This window comes from Marmota monax, unplaced genomic scaffold (assembly GCF_021218885.2).
Source record: "Marmota monax isolate L192 unplaced genomic scaffold, Marmota_monax_Labrador192_F-V1.1 WCK01_AAM20220418_F8-fsc00012, whole genome shotgun sequence".
In the NCBI taxonomy this organism is placed as follows: domain Eukaryota; kingdom Metazoa; phylum Chordata; class Mammalia; order Rodentia; family Sciuridae; genus Marmota; species Marmota monax.
In genome coordinates, this window is record NW_026695227.1 from 19,739,420 (window position 1) to 19,759,836 (window position 20,417).

At 35.2% G+C, this 20,417-nt stretch overlaps 1 long non-coding RNA gene across 3 annotated transcripts in view; it reads left to right on the forward strand.

The window, feature by feature from the left end:
• Positions 1 to 20,417, forward strand: part of LOC131423866 (uncharacterized) — a 169,870-nt gene that overhangs the window by 22,897 nt on the left and 126,556 nt on the right. For all 3 annotated transcript variants that reach the window (XR_009225973.1, XR_009225972.1, XR_009225974.1), the window contains exon 2: positions 2,243 to 2,347. This is a non-coding gene — a long non-coding RNA (uncharacterized LOC131423866). The remainder of the gene's footprint in view (positions 1 to 2,242; positions 2,348 to 20,417) is intronic.

Genomic DNA, 20,417 nt, shown 5'->3' on the forward strand with positions numbered 1-20,417 from the left:
AAATACTGTGTTAGGTTCTTTGCTTCATAGACATTACTTATTAGAAATTGGAGAGGAAAACCTTCAAGACCATTGACCTTAGTGGTTGACACTGGGGAAGGACAACAAGGGGCACGGCCTATCAGCCTGTCTTGGGGGAGTGTTGCAAACTGGCACATGCCTGTCCATCTGCCCTTTCACCCCCTTTTCTCTTCCTCATCTCTCAGTCTGAGATTCAGATGCCTTAGGGCATATGTCAGAATCTGAGGTGGGCACCTGCAAAATGGACATGTGTGTCTGTGTCTGAGAAATGGGGAAGACATGGAAGGTGTGTGAGTAGTTTGAAAACTTTGGTGATCTTGACCCCTTTTCCCCCAGACTCCATTCCTTGCTCTCACTCACCCCTACTGAAAGCAAAAGATGTGCCATGTTTAAAATGGGTTAATTAGCCAATGATAAGGCCACTGAGTTAGATAACGATAATGTTGGAATTTGGATCCATAGCCCCTGATTGTTTGGATTATTTCACATTTTAGTTCACTTTTAAAATAAATTACATTAAACTCTGAATTTTCTACCTGTGTTCAACACCAATCATAATATACTTCATTATAAAACAAAAAGATAAAACCTTGCTAATGGCATTTGACTGATAGCTCCCATTAAGATTACTTGATTTGAACAAGATTGGCCTTGAAATTTTCTGTGAATAAAATGGTTGCAATAGCCCTTTTACTTTAGCAAAGGTTCTTTGTATTTAAAAAAAAAAAAACATGTAGTTAACTTCAAGAACACATGCTAAGAAAATGGCATAGAACAAACATACAATTTAGGATTAAATTATATATTTATCATCACTGTGTAATCTTATCTGAGGATTGGTATCTAGAGGCAGTAGGATAATGGTTTGTTATAGAACAGATATTCTCATGCTATATAAAAATAAAACTTAGCTTTTTTTGAGATATAGGGGGAAGTTAAATACTTTTAGCTTTCTTTTGTCTTTTTCATCTAAATTAACATTTTATAGAGCTGATGTTACGTTTCAAGTTGAATTTGGCAGTATATTCAGATCTTTAGAAAGTGCTTTATTTTGTCTCTTTGCATTCTTTGTAGTGATCCAAAGACTGGTAGATCATTATTTTATCACCAGCCCAGGGAATCAGTATAATGAGTTATGATGAGTTAGAAGATAAAAAGAGAGAAAAATAGAATGGGGAAGAAAAAAGAGAAATAGGAACTGCATGAGAAAGAATGAGAAGTAGGAGAAAAGAAACAGGGAAGTGCATATAAGATGAATCCAAAATTCAGGATCCAGGAAAAAAACAGAATATAGGAAAAAAAAAAAAACTAGGAAACACTTTAAAGTCAAGTTCCATTCTGTGACAAAGAGCTATGTGGAGATTAAAATATTGTTTCTGAGCCATTCATCTTTTTCTAGTGTTAACAGAAGCTTGGATTACTGTGGCATCTAAACACAATTTCTGGAGAACAGCCTCTTTGTTATTAATATATCATCATCATCATCATCATCATCATCATCATCATCATATCTAACTGTTGTACTCCCTTTCTAATCCCTTATGCTGTGGAATCTGAAGGTGCTCTGTACAGGTGCTTAAGTCTTTTGGAAGAACTGTTTGTAACATAAAAGCCTGTCCCCCCCACCACCCCTGGAAAAAAAAAAGAAAGAAAGAAAGCCTGTTTTAAAAAAGCAGGAAAATAAGCATATTTTAATTTCCACTTTAGTAGCTGGTGCTTAAGGTTTCCTCAAATAAGTGAGGCAATGGTCACAACACCATTTCTATATGAATATTTATACTTTATGTCTGTATGGTTCAACTAAAATGCCTCTTCTTTATAAAAACTCTCCCTGATCTCTTTCCCGAGGTAATTTTACCCTACTCTACATTCATAGCGCCTTATCCTGATTATGGCACCCTCCACCATCATTATAGTTATGGGTTTGATGCATCTCTCCTATTCATATCCAATTTATTTTTATATAACTTAGAAGCGGTAGCTCTGTAGGAACTGAAAAATATTTATGAAATGAATAAATATCTAATTTCTTCCAGTGCAAGCCAGGGAGAATTGATTGGCATCTATTTAGAATGCCACTGCTCTTTATATAAATTTATCTTATGGTAAGCATAGGTACATTTTCTCCTTTTTATCTGTGTAAGTGCACGTGTGTATGTGACTTTTTAAAATATATTAGTTTAATTCATAAAAATTAAATCATTTACTCCCTTGCTTGCAGGTAGTGTAACAAGATGATTAAGATCTGAGACTCTGGAGTAAAACAGAAGGATACAAGTCCCTACTCTGGCACTGTGGATTATGCATTTTCTAATTTGCAAAAAGGGTAAATATTTGTAATTACTTCATAACATTATTCTGAACATCAAATGAGATGAATAATATTGAGCAAAATATCTGGACCTGTGAAATCATTCTCTGCTAATGTTAGCTATAATAGCATCTTTAGAGCTGCCCTATGTTTAATTCCCACTTTTCTGGAAACTTCCTCTCTGTTCCAACATATACAGTTATGTCCATGTTTGTTAAATATAGTCTTAGCCTTTGGCCATAGTTAATTGGCTTAGAAATGTATATCATCCAAGGTTCTTCTTTTGAGAATTTGAGTCCACGAGAATGATTTTTTTTTCGTCAATTCACGTTATAGCCCAATAACTTAGATGTGAGAGCTATTGTGTACAATCACACTTGTGGGTACAAAGAAATAAAAATTTAGGTCAATACAAAAATTGTACAGGAATGGATATAGCAATTTAATTTGTAGTCATCCCAAACTGGAAAAAACTAAAATGTTCCTCAATAAATGTATTGTTAATCAAATTAACAATGACATACTCATAGCATAGGATGCTACTCAACACTGAAATGTAACAAAATAGTGACAAACACAACAACTTCAGTGGATCTCAAGGAAGTTCTGTGAGTAAAACAAGCCATTCTCAAAAGGGCATATACTGTGCAGTTCCCAACAGGACAAAATTATAGAGATGAGTAATAGATCATAGGTGTAGCAGAGGGAATGAGGTGTGTATGTGGGGTAACATTAGGGAAATTTTTCTGTATCTTGCTTTCAGTTGTGGGTACCTGAGCCCTCCACATGTGACAAAATGGCCTAGGACTGTAAGCACTCATTGTGCAATGTCATTTTTCTTGTTTTGGTATTATGCCATCAGTATTATGTTTCTCAGCTCAGTATCAATTCTGTCTTTGGTAATAAGAGTTGCTGTCCTCTTCCTGGTATGGGGAAAAAATATGGAGTAGGAGAGGTAACTTCACAAAGGGAAATTTATTCTCTGCTTTTGGGAAAATTAGAGGAAGGCAGAGAATTCACTCTTCATCTGTTGATTCTTGATTGCTTTCAATTAAAAGGAATCTTTATGCAAAATGGTGTATTTTAAAGAGGCATAACTTGGTCTTTTTCACAGTTCTTCCCAGTTCAGGGTTCTGAGCTTGAAGCAGGCTGGAACAGGTGAGCTGAGTTTGGAATAATAAGACAATTGAATGGGAATATTATGATTCATTATTCAAGATAAACTGGAAAAGCTAGAATATTGAGCATAAATCATCAATGGAATGGGTTTAGTAAGGAATAAAAGGACGAAGTTGCTTCTCCTTGCTTCCAATCAATTAAACCATTTATTTTGGGCAGCTTGGTAGACACAGGCACTATGGCATGATTAAGATTGTGGGCCAGCTAGGTGTAAATGATCCTTGTAGTCACCTGATAGAAAAGTGTGAGAGATGAGTATTCTAATACAATACATGGAGTCAAATGAGATGTAAAAGAAATGATGAAAAATTTCCTATGACGATGGGGATGTAACATGTAGTGGGATCATAGTGTGAAATTACATTAAAGTTCCCCTACTTCTAGACAAAATGATTATAGCAATAGGTAAATTATATGGTGTTCATTAGCCTCTAGCTAGAAGGTGGGAATTGTGTGTCTAAATACAGGTAGAGGTCGTGGTGTGGGTGAATTGGTAGAGTTCTGTGGGAATTTGGGGAGCAGTGGAACAGTATGCCCCTCCAGACTCATTCAAGTCCAACATGTAACCTCAACCTAATGAAGTTTACTTTTCTTTGGCCAAAAAACAAACAAACCAACAACCCACAAGAACTCAGTGAACCAAATAGAGCTTTAGGTAGGAATACAGAAGAAATGTCAAATTCTAACTTAGAAAATGAATAAACAGAACTGTGAACAAGGGGACTTGGAGTGGGCTGCCAGCATTTTAGTAAACTAATGCATAGCTCCTGTTGCCATATGGACAGCAAGTTAAGTTCCAGTGCCACCATACAAAGGTGGCTCCATGTTGAGAATGATGACATCACACACATATTAAAAAGGTTTAAAAGGTTTATTACATGTGAGGCTTCTGGGGAGCAAGGCAGGCACTCAAACATGTCCCAAATAGCTTGAGTGAAGAGAGAAGCAAATGGCTTGGGCTTTTACTGGGGTGGCAAGAAGGGAAAGATTTTTGTGATTTGAATTTCCCCACCTGTACTAAAATAGGAAGCTCTGGCTCATATGTGGAAACTAAAAAAATGAAAAAGAAAGTCAACCACTAAATAGAATAGTGATTCCTAGGGTCTGGGAAGGGGGCGGTGATGGCAACGGTGGAAGAAGGGTGCACATTGTGCGTAGGAGTGGAAATGGCACAGAGGACCCAGTGATGTGTATGATTAATATGTTAATAAAAAACAGGAAAAAAGAGGGAGCACTAGGCTTTCTTATTAGTTTGCCCAGAAGTGGGAGAACACCAGAGAAAAACAAGGTTAGGACATAGAAACTGTTATCAGGCAAATATCAAAAAAGTGGAGTTAGCCTCATTAATACAATAAAAAACACCTGTCTCCTAAATTTATAGTCAGAGTTAACAATTTCACATTTAAGGAAATAGATCTGAGAGTATACAATGAAGAAAAGAAAGTGTGCAAGGTAAAAATTGTAGCCCCCAGAAAAAGCCTGGGAGCTCTTGGATGGATGGAGATTAAGGCTGAGGGCTGGTGTTTCAGACCAAAGAGAGAAAATTTAAATATCAAAGTCTATCCTACATTAAAAAGATCTTTTCTATTATTATACACTTGTCTCTTAATTTTAAATCTTCACCATTTAAAAATGTCCTATTATTTAAATTAAGGAGTTTTCCATATAGTAATATTTCTCATGATAAAGGGCTAGAGCAATTCCTAATCTCTCACTGCAGGGTTTACTATCCACATTGTTGCATCTCTCACTTTGAGTGCTTTTGTTTAGGGTATCAAGGATGAAAGAAGTTGGAACTTTAAATTTACAAAGGTCTTATTTGTAATTTAAATCTGTGACTAAAGTAGGAGAAATAATGCAATTGGAAATAGATGATGGGTATCTAGAAGAACAAATGATAACTGAATATTTTAAAGGGAGATTTAGTATATTTTCTGATTGGTATTTAAAAAAGCATGTCAAAGGAATTTTAGATCATTTAGGATATTGTGTTTTAGGGCAGGTGAGAGAAAATCATAGCGCTAGGCCAAATCCAGGTTATTTTTATGCACATCAGAGATAAGAATGGTTCTTAATATTTAAAATATTTATATTATCTAAGTACTTATCCAATATCCTTGATTTTTCTACTTGTCCTACAAATCCTAAAATATTTACTATGTGTCCTGTAATAGAAATCAATTTTCTTAACCTAAGTTTAAGGAATAGATTCCATTCAAGGATCACAATGGGTTAAAGTTTTGGAAATAAGCAAAACTGTTTATTTGGATAATAAAATAACAAGGGGAAAATCTGTTAAGGTAGAATGTGTGTTTAGGACCTCGACTTACAATACATGAAACAGTGTGAGTTTTTGAATGGGCCACACAGTGTCACAATTGGCTTTTAACTGTTCTGGTCAAGTCTGCAAGATTGTTGACAGTTTATTTGTTCACAGAAACAAGTCTTCCCGAGGAGGACTTGAATCCAAGAAGCAAGGAGTTCAGCAAAGTTATGTGAGCAGGAGGCTTCATAAAGGGCAGGGGAGCCACGTGATTGGCCTGAGCTGAGTGGTAGATTGGTCTTAAGGATGAAGTTAGCATTAATCCTCCTGCAGCTTGATCCACAAGTGAAGGTCATAAGCCAATCAAAAAGGATGGGCCAAGGGGTCCATTGCAGAAGGGGAAGCCAAAACAAGGATGTAACCATCTAAGGTACAGTAATATCTACTGTGTCTTCAACACATTGTAACTAAATTGTGTGTGTACCAGTCAGTGTACTGAGGAGCTTGTGCTGATTTGGGGTAAGCAGCATTCTGTCTGCTGCTCCAAAGTCCATTCCATGCTCGTTATCAAGGGGAAATTGTGGTGTATCCCACCTCAGACTCATGTGTTCACCTCAGAATCATTCCTAGTAGATGGTCAGATTGGCTCTACTTGGAGGATTCCCTCCATAGATTCAGGTTTCTTAGATGTAATTAGTTCTTTAGCAAGTTAAAATTTTTTGGCAATGCAGAAATAGCCGGTGAGAGTCTGGTTGTTTTAAAACGAGAGATTATACCATTTAATTCAGTAGTCAGATGCCAAAAGAAATGAAAAGTCAAAGGTAAGAAATGTACCCAAATATAAAGTTAAGGACTAGCATTACTATCAATGAAAACTCCTGAACTTTACAAGAAGGGAACAATTTCTCAAATGCCATTTTCTGCAAAAAACAAATAGAATGAACTGGTGTTTTTCCTTCAAATAAGATAAATTTATCACATAAAACTTATCTTTCTTCCATATATTTTATTGGTGTATTGTAGTTATATATATAGTGGGATTTGTTGTTATATACTTGTACATACATACAATATAATAGTATAATCTGGCCAAAATCATCCCCCAGATTTCTGAGAGATTTTTCCAAAATCATTTTATGTTCACAGGTCACAGCTCCCAGACAGACTGTTTTCTCTACCTTTCTGCAGCTGAAACCACTGAATCTCTACCTCAGTTTGTGATTCCTCAGGGGTTGGATTTGGGCTAGTAAAATTTTAGTTAGGGATAACTATTTTGGGGTCTAAAACAGTTTGTTTTCTAAATTTCATGCACATGGATTGTTGTTGTGGCAGTATCCTCTTTGCTATTACCTTCTTTTTGTAAAAGTGAGTTTCTTGAGAGATGTGACATTGAATTGATGCAACTTCTGGTGCCTAGTCCAGTCAGAGATAGTCTTTAGGTTACAGCTCTTCAAAGAATCCAACTCCATCAAGACTCAGAATTAAAATCTAAGGAGGATGAAGCATATATATTTGAACTTCACCTCACAAGGCCAAAAAAATTTGAATTCTCATTTTAATTCCTTTGTATTTTTATATCTGTGGACTTTAACTTGCAAATGAGTTTCATTTTTGAACTTCAAATTCCTCTTGAGAATTTCATAGTGGGAATAGTTTACTAGCAAATTTGAGGCAACTCTGTAATATGGGAATTTAATTTTTAGAGTCACTTGATTTCATTGAAGAACATTGAATAGATTATATTGGATAATATGGCTGTGATAATCTGAGGTGAGATTCTCATCTCTCACCTGAGACTGAAGAGTGAACTTTTAGTCTTGGGCACGGGATGATTTAGAAGTTAACTATATTAATTTTCTATTCGTAACCCATATCCAGAGGCCTCTGGGAAAAATCTATGCAGCCTGCTAGTGGACTTTCAGAGTACTCAAAGGACCATTTTCAGTATTAGGTACAGCAGACCTGTTTGTATTTTTTGTCCATCTGACCCCTAAGGGAAAAGTTGTAGGCTCCATATATGATAGACTTAATAGTTGAGACCAATGAGAAATAGAATGCAGAACAGGGAGATGGGAGTAGGGAAATGCTTCTTTCTGCCTTCCAAAGACAGTCAAATCTGATAGCTTTATGGACTCCTTCCGCCCCCTTATTCTCTTTATCTAGAAGCTCACATATGTGACTGGTGGATTTTGGAAGAAAATGCTGGCATGGATAGCCCAGACTCTTCTCCTTCCCTTCTTTGGGAGTTAGGCTGCCTTCAAATGGTGTATATTAGTCTTGTTTCTTGTATGCCTAATTTTTTCTAGGTATCTCATTTGAATAACTTCTGTGCTTGGGAAGCAAAGCCCATCTAATTATGAAATTCAGTATTAGCAAACTGCCCACCAATAGCAGCCACATTATCCAACATCAGTCTTATCTGTAACAAAGGGAACATATTAGGTTTTTTAAAATATACATTTTTAGTTGTAGGTGGACACAATATCTTTATTTTATTTATTTATTTTTATGTGGTGCTGAGGATCGAACCCAGTGCCTCACCCATGCTAGGCAAGCACCCTGCCACTGAGCTACATCCCCAGCCCCCATGTTAGGTTTCTTTTTTTTAATAAATTTTTTAGTTGTAGAGAGACACAACACCTTTAATTTTTTATGTGGTGCTGAGGATTGAACCCAGTACCTCACATGTGCTAGGCAAGCATTCTGCCACTGAGTCATAACCCCAGCCCCCATGTTAGATTTTTTAAATGGATAGTTATTTTACTTTATGTTTCTTCAGCACTTGGATAGAAAAAAAGAGTGTTATTCATTGGATCCTTTCAGAGATGCCAAAACTCACTGTGGCATAGCTGCTTTTAATTACATACTTTCTGTCTCACTTTTACTTGCTTTTGCTTATACCTTTAAATAGGAATGTGTCATACCATAAATATTTGATCAATATATAATTTTGAACTGTCTCTACCTGGACAAATTTGCCACATATTTGACTTTCTATTTTTTCTTAAAAATTCAAAGGAAAATTAGTTTCTACATTCTAGTTCTTTATCTCTTCATAGCTTTCATTTCTTTTTTATCCACAACCATGACACTATGTGTTACTATTCTTACTATAAATTTCAATGATTTGTCTTTCATTTTAAACAAGAGTAACAAAATTATCTTGCCAGATTTTTAAACAGCACTTAAATGTCATGGTGCAGATTGGAAAATATAATTTTGTTCAGACCCTTGAAACTGGTCATTTTATACACCTAGCAGACATACTTTTGATCCTTGGTTCTAACAGAAATGCAAGTTCCTCAAATCTTCCCCATTGTCCTGTGTTTCTTGTTCCTAATTCTACCTCTTATTACGGCTCTCACTCCTGAAACTTCTTATTCCACTCTTAGGTATGTCTAGGGCAAAGAAATCCCCTAGATTCTCTTAGTCATTAAATGCTACAGGAATATCAAAGATGCTTTACATTATTGATAATCAAATGAATAAAAGTTAAGATAAAGGATTTTCATTTATAATACTAGACATGGAGAATTTAAAGACCTAGCTACTGATGAATATTGGTAAGAATAGGAACTCTTTCACCCTGCAGGGAGGAGTGTAGGGGCCTGATCTACACAGCAGCCTAGTAATATGTAATCAATGCAAATAGATATACACATACACTTTGTTTCAACAATACTAATTCTGCATATAAGCCCAAGAAAATTCTCACACTGTTTCATAAGGAGACATGTACAAAAATATCTATTTTTTGGTGGTGGAGAGTTAGTAGTAATTCGTTTTGTGCTAAAATAAGTAGCTTTCCAGAAATAAATAGTTTGGAAACTAACTTTATTTCCCATTCAAAGAGTTAAATAAGCACAGTTTGCTGACTTCCCTCCTCATATAAAACTCTGAATGTTCTGGGGAAAACATAAGAAGATAGACCAACACAGGTTCACACTAAAAACTGGTACAAAACTGTTCATATCCCCAGGACTAGCATTTAAAAAAAAAAAAAAAAAAAAAGAGCTCCCAGTTTAAAAAAAAAATGATGTCTAGAAAGTACTATTAAGAAAATACAAGAGAGTGGCTTATGACTAAGGAAGCACTTTTGATGGAAAAGCTGTAGAGAAAAAGACTAAAATAATACTCTATTATCTGAGAAATAAGAGCAACTGTAACAAACAAAAAAATAAGAACAGGTAGTTATGAAGAAAAGCTAACTGGAAATATTGGACATGAAAAATATTCTTGTCAAAATAAAGACACTTATTTGGAGAGGAGGCAATATTTGAAGAATAATGCAAAAGCATTTTTCAGAACTAAAATATATAAGATATCAGAGTGCACAGCAGAATAGATCACAACTGGGCACATCAAAGATGACAAGAGAGTCTTAAAAATCTCTACTGTGAAAAAGCATATTTTCACAGAAATGAAAACCAGACACTTATGCAACAAAGATTTATAGAATATTTATTATAGGTAAAGAATTTTCTAGATTCTTCAAACAATTTGTGTCCAGATACACTAAGATTTCTGTCCTTGTGGAGTTTATATTGCGGTAAATGGGAAGTAGAGAAAATAATAAATATAGTAACAGTGACAACTAAAGCAGAATAAGGGGATTAGAATTGCCACACAGAATGGGCTGGGGGTGAGAATATGGCAATTTAAAAATATGCTTATCAGAAGAGTCCTCCTTGTCTTGCAGCCATATTCCTCTATGGGTAGTCATTTCTTGCCTTAAAATAGCATAAATAAGATTTTTTTCCAGTTTGTGTAATTTAGTTATATTTAGTGATTATATGTAGCCAGCCCAAGTCCCTGGGGGCAGTGCAGAGCAAATCCAGACAGATACTACACATGTTGTCCTGTGTTTTAGTAGAAGAACCTGGTGATTAGGAAAGTTTAATCCTTGAAAGGGATTACTAGAAAACTCACCCAACTTTTGCTTGAGGTAGGTATTATCTGTGATTTTGGTCCAAAATAAATCTACCCTCTGCCCCAGAGGAAGACACTATCTCTATAGATACACGTTTGCTCTACAACTGTCATTGTAGGATACTTCTGAACAAGTTCATACAAGGCATTAAAGGAAGATAATTTAGGCTATTCTCAGCTATGATGAAAATAAGGGGAAGGAAAAGAGAATTGAATGATTATAATATCAGAATATAATACCTCAAAAGTGTGGTGCTTTGACATGCTGAACAGGAAAAACAGTCTCAAAACCAAGGTCTCTCTGACCTTCCTTCCCTTGGTCCACTCTTGATCTTCTTTGATCTTCCTTCTTTTCAGAAGTACAAGGAAGAGGTTTTCTCTGAAGTTCCTTTATGTACTAAAGACTGGATCTCCAGAGAAGCACACATATTGCCTCCAATCCTCAGACTGAAACTTCATTAACTAGGTTACTGAAAAGACTGTACCTACAGCCCAGAGGAACTTTGTCCCAGACTGTTGTTCTTTGGGTTCACTCAATTCCTTTAAAAATATTTCCCCTTCTACAAATTCCTTCAACCCTCCACCTTCCTTTCTCCAATGAGGAAAGTATTTAAGCTTCCACCATCTTGTCCTTCTCTTGAGTCTCATACTTCATGTAGCTCCTGGGCACACATGCACATTCATAAACGTGTGTACTTACTTTCCTGTTAATCTGTTGTCAGTTGTTTTTAGCAAACTCAGTAATCAAACCTTCAGAAGGAAGATTTCCTACAATATTGAAGGCCCCACGTAAGTGGAAATGTCATGAAAAATGAATTGTAGGAGCTTCTGAGTCCTTCTAGTTTTGGTGAATCCAGAATTCTTTCCCAATAATATCTCCCTCACCTTTACCAGCACCAGGGAATAATACAGATTCCACAGCAGTGTTAAAAACCTAGCTCAGGATTTTTATTTTAGCTCATTTCTAACCCAGAAGAATTTAGATAACCTAGCATCATAGTAGGTGATTTTATTTCTTTTCTTTTGGAGATAAAGAAGGGGAAGCTGCCCAGATGGATATGGCCCTGCAATTCATGAAGTGAAATGTGTGGTTAGAAAGAACATTTTTCAGAGAGAAGTCCAGAGTTTCATGCATAAAATAGGTTTGATGATAAGTGAAGATGGAGCTTATCATAAGAGACAGCTATATCTAGTTTTATTTCAAGGTTATTAATGAAAGAGAAAAGAAAGAAATGAGCTGATAAGCTCTCTCTAAATACATGCTTGAGTTCTTTTATAAATGTCAGAGAGAAAAAACAATTCTTAAAAAAAAAAAAAAGACTGAGGGGCAGTCACAGTAAGCTACCTTTTCCTCTGAGTGTGTTTTACTCTTTCTCCATGCAAGAGTCAGTTCTGCATCTCCATAGTGCCCAGAGGTCATCCTCTTGGTTTTTGGCTAAAGGGAAGTGATATGAGCTGCCATATGAAGTTCTCTGAATACTAGCTGGCACTCTGTTTTGTTCAGTGCTCAATACAGACTGGAAATACCATTGGTGGTTGGGACATGTTAAATTCACTACTTCAAAAAGTGCTGGGTGCATGTATGACACATGTTCCAAATATGTGAGTCCTGGGTTGTGGACATATAATCATGGAAATAAATTAAATGAAATGGACCTGATCTATAACAGTTAACATATAGAAGTTGTAAAAAAGTGAAAATTGAAAATTTATTCTCTCTGGATTGGCAGTTTAGCTTTCTTTTGGGATAATAGAGATGCATATAGTTGTAAGATAGTCTCTGAGATATGGTATTTACAACATATTATAAAGGATAGGACACTAAATATGCTTGAAGAGACAAGTTAATAGTCTACTAGAGAGATGTAAAAAGCAAGTAGGGCAGTGGAATGAAGATATACACACACATACACAAACACACACACACACACATATATATATATACACACTGAGATATTCACATTATTTTAAGTGTTATGCAATATAAAACTTCATTAACTATGCAGACTTAATGTTAGAAAATTACTATGGGAATAGGAAAAAATGAAACCTAGAGCAGTATAATTAGAAAAGGAAGTCCTACTTTCTTTGCAGAGGTCAGAAAATTATGAATCTTAAAAATACCAAATGAAGAAAGTGTTTAAGAAAAAGGGTAAGAGCAAGGTTTAAAGAGCAAAAATTGATCTTTACTACAAAGTTCAATTAATTAGGTTATAGATGGAAATGTTAAAGGTGAAGAGATTGAAACATACATAGCAAAATCAAAGAACAAAAGAATAACTTTATAGATAAGTTTAAGATCATGAAAATAGCAGGTCAAGAACAATTCAGTATATTTTACACATAGATGCATCTTTGATGTTTGACTAGGATAACTTTTGGGTGCAATTAAACTGTGGTAAAAAAAAAAAGCAAAAGAGAAAAAAGAAAAATTAACATTATATTAAACTAAGGACAGAGAGTATAGGGAAGGAAAAATAATTTCTTTCTGCCCTTCATTGTTTTTAGTTGTTATGGACCCCTGTAACAAAAGACAGGTCAACAAGAGAGAAACAAACAGAAGCTTAACATAATGTTTTCAAGGGAGATCACTCAGGTAAACACTCGGGTGATGCCCAGTGCAAGGAGTAGGTCTCAAAGAGCTTCACAATTCAAGCTTCACTTCAGATTTGAAGTCAGTCTTAAATACCATTCTCCACTGAAATGAAGAAAAAAAGAGTGTAGGATATGACCAGGAAAATCTGGGTAAACAAGGGTAAGGTTTTAATGGCGATTAGTCTGTGCCCTCTCCATTGATCAGCATCTGGTGATTTAGTGTCATCTTCTCTTCCTGGTACAGAGGGAGACAGCCTGATATGTGGAGGTTTTTTATAGATGTGAGTGGACAGTATTCTAAACAGGTATCAAAGGGAACCAATGGGAGCAAATGAGGTCTTTAATCAGGTCTGCACTGAGAAAAGAATGCCTCATAGCTCAGTATATAAGCCACTAATTTCCAGACATTGAGGCCTTGAGCCCTTCTCTCTTGCTCTGCCTATTCCACTCTACCTTACAGAGTGCTGTGTTTACCTTTGCTTTCAATAAATCTGTGCCCTGCCTGTTACTTCTATGTGTCTTGCTCAGTTCTTTGGGAACCAGGGACCTGGACCCCAAGTAGATAGTATGCCAGCTGGCTGTAGTATGCCAGTTATTTTAGTAGAATAGGAAGGTTTTATTTAATGAGTTATTCAGCATCATATAACACCCCATAATATGTTGATAGGTAGCATATGTACATAAGAGAATAAAGATGGATTTTGTTTTGACAAACTAGAGTTCAAATCCTACTTCTACCATATTTTAGGGTATGTGAGGGAGTGACTGTGTGACTTTGGTCAAATTTTTTTTTGATGTTATATGTTTTAATCTGGATAATGAAAAAAATAATTGTCCATATTATGAAGAGTAAAGATAAAATATGTAAAAAAAGTAACACGGGATTTGTGCAAGGCATTAAATATTTTTTCTTTCTTTGCTTTCAAATTTGCACATTCTTCTTCACCTTCTTTCTGAAATTGGGATGTATCTTAAAAATATAAAAAAATATCAAAAAAGACATTCGCTAGCTGGGCACAGTGGTGCATACCTGTAATCTGTAATCCCAGCAGCTCAGGAGGCTAAGGTAGGGGGATCATGAGTTCAAAGCCAGACTCATCATCAAGGTTCTAAACAACTCAGTGAGACCCTGTCTCAAAAAAAAAAAAAAAAAAAAAAAAAAAAAGTGTGGCTCAGTGCTGAAGTGCCCTGAGCTTAATCCCCAGTCCAAAAAAAAAAAACCCCAAAAACACACAAAAAAGACATTTGCTGGCTACAGGGCAAGCATGAATTTGTCATTTTCATTGCCGTTGCATGTGAGAACTTACTTTTTACAGAGGTTCCTGTTCATTTGATTGTCATCTCAATAGAGATACTTACACTAATAATTCCACAGGCGATAGAATTTTAAGTTAATTCTGGATTCCTAATTTTTGCTTGAACTGTCTTCGAAAAGATTGAATTGTGATGCGGCATTGAAATGCAAAGTTACATTGTGTATAGAAGATTGCTTGTCACAAGCCAAGTAATTCAAAGACAGAAGAAATTACCAAATCTCTCAGAATAGAACATAAAAATTTTTCAAAGCTAGGAGAGGTTGGAGTGACTGATTAGTATGTCATAAAGAACTATATTACTTAGGTGCCCATCAACAATCTGTCAAAATTTTCCAGGTGACTAACGTATTTGTCTTCCACTGATACATAATTCCATTGGAGACTTTTAAAAATTGAGATGATTTAAAGCAATGCAGGGGGAAAAAAGCAACCCAGAGTTCTTCAATATACCTTAGTGCCAAGCCAAAAAGAAAGTGATGAAGAATAGGAGGCACAAAAAAGTGAAAATATGAGGTTTTCACGACTGTACTTATATGTAGTTTTAAATTTATATAAAAATTAGTTTTAAAATTATTTTCTTTAAATATTTTTTAGTTGTCAATGGATCTTTATTTTATTTATTTATATATGGTGCTGAGAATTACTGCAAACACAGGAGGTAGGTACAATTTCAGAGAGATGAGGCAAGTTGTCATAATAATTAGACTGAGATTTGTACTCAGATGGCCTGTCTTATGAGCATGCACAACCAGCTTCTCTTAACCATTAGGCACATGCCCTTAGTTGCAAAACAATGCCTCATGGAGAATTGAAGTGTTTCAGGATGTAGTACAACTCATTGTCCAATTACTTCCTCAACCTTTTAGTTATGAGTATTCATAAAAAATAAATAATTTAAATGTAGGCATGGGAGGAAAGGTAGATATGAGAATTTTGGAAAAGTGCCTGAAGATAACTCCCTATCTCTCTTGTTGGAGAACTCAGGTACAATCTATTCCTTTCTAATCTGCTTTTCAGAGTTTGTTCATTGTATTGATCACTATGCTACCATGTTGCATTTACTATGAAAAATTTCAATTTTGGTGGTCAAACACAATTTATTTCTTGATCATATTATAGTTCAGTGAAGGCTGTAATTTACTTTTAGACCAAACTTTTCTGGTAGTATCCTAGATTTGATCTTTGCCTGAAAGCCACTTTTTAATTTTGTCATCATTTGCCTCTTGGAAAGGCTAGAAAATTTCATGACCAACAAGTCCTTAGGTTGTGTTTAACCATACTTCTTTTATCTTATCTCTTTCCTTTAACATTTCACTGTTAAGTAGCAAGAAGAAACCAGGCACCATCTCCAGTACTCTGCTTGAAAATGTACTTAGTTAAATCACCCCATTCGTTTTGGCCTTTCATGTTACAGAAAGTGATGGTGTTCCTAAACTTTCTGCTCTATCAAAAAATCTTCTCCTTCACATCTCAGGAAAATGACACTTTCCTCATATTTCTGTAAGCCCTCACCCATAAATAACATCTTGAAGGGTAATTTAACATGTCTTAGTGATTTCTTCAAAGTTCTTCAGTGTCTTATTTGCTCTTTTCTCAAAGTTCTTCCAGCTTTCATTCACTGCCTAGTTCCAAAGGTACTTACAATTTTAAGGTTTTCTTACAGTGGGACCCTACTTTTAGGAACCAACATATGTATTATTATTATTTTTAATCATTGTATATCTAATTACCAAAACCTAAAACAACATGTTGCTGGTTGGAAATTTGTATATGGCTATTCTGGCTTGGGATATCTCATGAGGTCACAGTCATCATGTCTGCTGGTGCTGTAATCTGAAGGTTTGACTGGGATTGGATAGCTCACTTCTACTAATTTGTGTCATTTATATGGTTGGGAAGTCATACTGATGGTCAATAACAGACCTGTTTCACTTGGTCTTCTCTATACCATGGATTGAATATGTTCCCAGAATGGAAGTTGGCTTCCCACATGCAGAATGATATGAGAGTGTCACGGGTAAGCCACAGTGCCTTTTATAATCTAGTCTCAGGTCACATAATTACTTTTGCAGTATCCTGTTGTCTTCATAGGTCAGTTCTATTCATGGTGGGAGAGGATTATACAGACACTTCAGTAATGGGAACCAAGAAGCCCTGAGGTCTCTCTTGGATAATATCCACTGCCAAGGAGATATACACTATAATAAAGTCATAATATAATTTACAAATGCTATAGAAAAGGTTGGTAGGAAGGGCCATTATACTATGGTGACAAAGTATGTACCTAATATAGCTGTGGGGTCAAGAAATTCTTCTCAAAGAAGTGACACTTGAAATGAGTCAGTGCTAATGAGTGGGAATTCCATACTCAAAAAGGGAGAAAAAGAAAAAAAGCCTCAGGGAAGAGGGTAAGTTGTACTACTTAGTCTTTAAATACTGTGATTGATATATATATATATATATATATAATGAGAAATAACAGCAGTAAAGAGTAGGTAAAAATTGTAACATTTATAAAGTTCTCTACATTCTATGAAAAGAATCATCTTAATTATTCTTATGTATAATGAAAATCTAAATCATTTTTATGTGTTAAAAATTTGTAAGAAGAACTGATCAGAGTGACTAAGCACAGAATATATATGAAATGTAGAAAAAATAGCAAATTTTATTTTTAACATTATTTATCATAAAATACATAAATTCATTTATACTAATTGGTTTTAAAATAAATCAGAGCCAGAAAATCGAGAGTCAAATATTTTCTCTTATGTGGAAGCTAGACTAAAATAAGGAAAGGGGAAAAAAAAAAGGCGTGAGTGTGTGGGAGAAATGCCATGAAAATAGAAGAGACATCAGTGTATTAGAGGAAGCTGGGGGATTGTGGGGTGAGAGGAAGGTCAGGAAAAGATAGGAACAGTGGAACGAATCTGACCAAACTTCCCTAGTACACATGTGAATATACCACAGTGAATATCAACTTTGTGTGTATTCACAACGCACTAATTAAAAAAATATAACTACATAGAAGAAAGATCAGTAGGACAGAAGAAAGGAAATAGGTGGAGAAAGGAGAGGGAAAGGGAAGTACTGGGGAATGATTGGATCAAATTTTATTCCATGCTTATATAATTTTGTCAAAATGAACTTTAAGATTAAAAAAATACATAAATATTGTGATGGCCTAGAAATGAAGAGAATAAATCTCATCTGTTATCCAAAGAGCCACTGTTATTTCTGCCTGGATTAAAGTTTTTTTTGTTTTAATTTTAAAACTCTTAAGATTTTTTTCTGGACATTTTTTTAACCCAAAAATGTACCAATGTAAAGGGGGATACACCCAAGTTATTAGAACTATTTGTGAAGAAAATAGCATTTAATCAATAATTTGTTATGTGGAGACACTAAAAATTGGTATCCCAATTTATACATACTGTTTATGTAGTCTTCCCCAACTTCTCAGAGTAAAAATGGAGAAAGGAAAAAAAAACAATTCGCACAATGAAACAAATGAAGACTTACAGCCAAATTTAGCTTACAATATTCTGGATTTCCCATATGCAAAGGAAAAAATCCCAAAAAAGAGGAAAAAAGATGTTCATTTTAGACCAGAATCCTTAGAAACAGAATCCAAACTGATACAAATGATGAGATTGTTGAAAGTGCTGAAGAATAAGGAATGCCAAATCTACCTGGAGCAAAAGCTCAGTGGGAAACTAACTTCAGCCTGAGGAGCTCTGGGAGACAGAGTGCTTCACTGAGTTGACCTCACATGGAGGCAAGGTGGGCAGACTTCAGTAGGTCAGGTGGGTAGAAGGCCAGGTGAGATACAACCTCAGGGGCTAGAAGGGTGTTCTTCATCTACTATTTCTGTAGACCCTCGGTGGTTGACCTTGTGTGGCTATGCAGATATCCTCATTCCTACTGGCTGTTTCCTGGTTACTATAATCTTGTTAATCTGTGGTCATTGAAATTCCCATTTATAGCTGTAATATAAGGAATATTAAAGAAACCAAATGCATTACTTGAATTCTTAATCCTATATGCAGTAACAGTCTTTGATGATGATCAATATCAGTTATCCCTGCTGGTGCCTATCGGTGAACTAATAACCAGGTGTCCCAAACTGATGCCCATGCCTGAGAAAAAATTGCCATTGGGTTCCTTTATTAGAGTAGGGCAGATGGAGGTCAGGTTACAAATGAGATCCAGCTCTTAATGGTTTAATGGGTCTACAGGTTTGCCTAATGAACATTTCAAGGTTTCCCAAACTTATAATTTAAATGGATATCCTTGGAAGTTGGTAGAATTCTCACATTGATTTCTTAACCTGTATAGTAAGATTTAGTATAATCAGAAATGGCCAAGTGGAAGGCTTTGGAACTCAACTCATTTCTCCATGTCAACATAAATAAAAACATCTTGAAATTAATGGCAGCGTTAAAAATCCTAAAGGTAAGGAATATGATCTCCATGATAGCTCTTTTAAATTCATAGTTTGAACATGACACTGAACTCCCAACGTACTTAGTTAAGTGCTAAATTGACATAATATGTGTATTTCTCAGTTTCTTTGTTTATCACTCCAGGGAATCCCTACTAATTGTGCTGTGAAAAGGAGAATTTATTTCACCTACAAGATCCCCCTTTCCTTGATGTTATATTATTGTTTGGGTTCTTCTTTTGGGTACTTAAGTAATTTTAGATAACTAGAGTACCCCTATTTTGTGTTTAACACTTTTCACTAACTTGCCTCAACTTTATATAAAATGAGAATTATTCCCAAACCTGTATTTTATGACACTTTCCTTTTCTGCTTTTATCTTCTCCATCTCTCCTTTCACTTTTATATTACAAAGCCTCCTCATATTTCTGTTCTGTTCTGTAACCCAAACCAAGTCTCCTGTACATTATACAGGCATTGACTTCAAAGTTGAAAACTCAGAACAGAACTTATTGTGATCCTACATTTGGTTCACACCTGATCCAAGAAGTTGTGCAGCGATGACTCAGCATTTATTTAGTCTACCATGTGGCAGGGACTTTTAGGCACTGGAGGTACAAGAGTAAACAGGTAGAAATCCATGCCTCAGAATGTTTGTATTCTCTACTCTTTAGAGTCAGGGCCACTGCTACTTTCCTGCTTGATGAAGAATATTTCTAACAAGATCTAAGAAATTTCCTTTAATTAAATCCCATCAATTGTTCAAATCCATTGTTCAATCCATCAGTTGTTCAATTGTGGCATATATATGGAACTAACTATGGGACTCTAATTTTATAATAAAGCTGTAACACAAGGAATAAAAAAGACTACCAAGTGGATCACTCGAGGGCTATATTTATTCTTACCTACTGCCATATGTTGTAGCAGCCAAGTGCTCTGATAATTATTGCACATATATTAACATTGTTATGACATCCTTATGAAATGCATATTGGTACTGTCATTCCCTATAGAAAAGAAGACATAGAAAGGTTAAATACTCTATGAAGAAGCTATGAATAGTTGTCAAATAGAATCTTATTCAAATAAATGAACAAAAAACAATTAAAGATAAGGGGAGACATTTTCAGAAATGCAATTATATGAAACACTTTTTCAGGCTTTAAAATAATCAGTCAAAAAATAATTATAGAAAACAGAGGCACTAAATGATAAGGTTTATTTCAAAGCCATAAAGAAACTTTTGCAGTATAAATACAGAGAATATAACCTTTCTAAGTGGCAATGGAGTAACCATAAATATTTAATAGAGTTTAAATAATGATTTTAAATTTAGAATTCTATAATTTTATGCAT